This window comes from Talpa europaea (genome assembly GCF_964194135.1).
Source record: "Talpa europaea genome assembly, chromosome: 4".
NCBI classification, from domain to species: Eukaryota; Metazoa; Chordata; class Mammalia; order Eulipotyphla; family Talpidae; genus Talpa; species Talpa europaea.
The window spans coordinates 96,141,938-96,144,548 of NC_140070.1; positions in this window are offsets into that span (position 1 = coordinate 96,141,938).

Sequence of the window (2,611 nt, forward strand, 5' to 3'; positions counted from 1 at the left end):
AACTGTGATTTCTTTCCTCCTTTTCCTGAGCAAAGTTCCTATGTGTACATTTTCCTAAATTTCTCATCTCAAACCCTTTGCTTCTTTATTGTGCAGCTTTGAGATTAGTGCCTATGTGTGTTATCATTTGTTACCCTGTTTATTTGACAAGTCTTATATAAAGCAAACATTCCTTTGTACACGTGTTTGAAGGACCTCCCTAATCCTTTATCTGAAGTGGTGAATGTAGTAAATATGATATGCAATGGCTACACTACTGTAAACTTGTATGTATGGTGACATCCCTCCTTGTCCTTGGTTTGCCCTTTCCTCATCACCATTAAATTGTAAACAGGACTACTGCATGTACTCTCTTTGCAATGGATTTGGAATGGAAGGCCAGATTTCCATACATTTTTGATAGGTACTCTGTGAAATGACTCAATATCTACATGGTAAGGTTATTTGTAGCTTAGCGTTTTGCTAAGTAACTATTTCGTTTCTTTTTTAAACATGAATGTTTATGTATTACTCCCTCCAGTGTAAATCAGGAATATTTATGGGAAACTGTTGGGAACCTACTGTTTTCAAAACAGGCCTTTGTGGGACTCAGCATGATATATGACTCACTACCCTCTTAAAAAGTGAAAAAAGGAACCAGGCAGTCAAATTTAGATTGACATCATCGAATTAAAGCATGTTTTATTTCACTAGGAAAAATTCAGTATCAAGGAATGTTATTCTGCCCCATTACTTGGAAATTCTTTTTTTTTTTAAATTATATTTAAAACAAGCATCAAGAACTTGATCCATATCACACCCTCTTTCTTTTCCTCAAACATCTTAGTAGCCTAAACTTCTCAGAATCATGTGGCAGTGGGATGGGCAGTAAAATGTCACCGAGAAGATATTTAGTAGTGGTTGAAGACTGTTGGCACCTTTAAGGATAAGTTGGGCTGTAGTGATTCTTAGGTCCATATTGGCATTATGTTTTTACAAGATAATGACATGTGTCACATCTTTGTATGTTTCTTTGTCGAATTTTTGACAAAATTTTTAACTTTACCAGTTACAGAAAATAGCACCTTCATGTAGTTTTTGATTCATTGGCTCGAAAGATTTCTCAGAATGTCTATAGCCTTAGCAACATTACAGTTTCTATTCTGTTTTCAAGGACGAAATTAAATCTTGCATCTGCTAATAACAGAAACTGGGGGAAAAGATCATTTCATCCTTAAGTATATGTTTTAAAATAATTTCTGTGTTTGCGGAAGAAGGCACACTGCAGAACAACTCTGAGAGCAACAGTTTCCCATTAACTCTTTCTAGACAATAGTCTGGCACCATTGCTCCCTCGTGGGGAAGAGGAAAGGATATATGAACATGTCTAACGATCTCAAATACCCAAATGTAATAGCCTAAGTAGAGTATTTATTGTATGCCTCAAATATGTTGTTATTTAAATTTTTAGGTAATGTATTTCTTTTGGTCTTTTATGGTCAGTCAGTACTGTTAAAGTACTTTACCATCTGTTAAAGATGCAATCAGTAGGGAATTCAGCTACAGTTTGTTTAAACCCTTGCAGATTGCATGTTCTTTTTTTAACCTTTCAGAATATTGGAAGAATTATGCGATGATTTGTTGAGATGTGGACTTAATGGTGCTGCTTTAATCAGTTTGCTTCCAGTGTGGCTTCCTACCCAGAAGCCCTAGGACCAGTGGAAATTAAAAGAATTTCAAAAGCTTTCTGTTCCTACCTGAAGACCCTACCAGCAAAGTAGGATTGTGTTAGTAATGAATGATATGATAAAGTTTGACCAAGTTTGTTTTTTGTTATTTTGAATTTTTATTGTACATTCTCACTCCTTTTTAAGAATGTTGATGTATGGGTGTGAAGATGCTAGAGAAACTATGCTCAGATATTCATCATAAATGTCCCTTTTACCTTTGTTTTGTAAAATTTCAGACTGGTCGCTGATCGTATTTCTTTAGTGAGAATGTGGTAAAATTACAACAATCTTTTAAAAAGATGATGCAGTTCTATATTTATTGTGCTGTGCCTGGTCCTAAGTGGAGCCAGTTAAATAAGTTTCATATGTATTTTTCCAGTGTTAAATCTCACACATTGTACCCTTTGGAAATTTCCTTCCATCCTGAAGAATGAATAGTAGAGGCCATATATATTGCCTCATATCCTTGAGATTTCACTATCTTTATGTTAAAAGTTGTGTATAATTGTTAAAATCTATGAAAGAATAAAAAGTGGATTTAAATTAACATTTTTCCTTTTTGTGTACCTGGAAAGAACTACTAGAAAACATGCTGCTTTACATTTTGACTTACTGTTTTCAGTATGAACTTTTACATTTAAAAATTTTTCCCATTCTTTATAAATTGTCACTAAAAATTATGTAATTGAACGATGGTCTTCATTGTAGATTGTAAAACATTTATAATGATAAACACTATGATTGGAAAATATAGTACACAGAATCTCATGCCATTCTAAATATTACCTTAAGTGGAAAAATCAAATGATTTCCAAAATTATGCTTCTAAGTTAAAGGAGATAAGTGAGTCATACCCATCTCTGTTTTTGACAAATGAACTAAAGCCTTGTAACTCATGATTT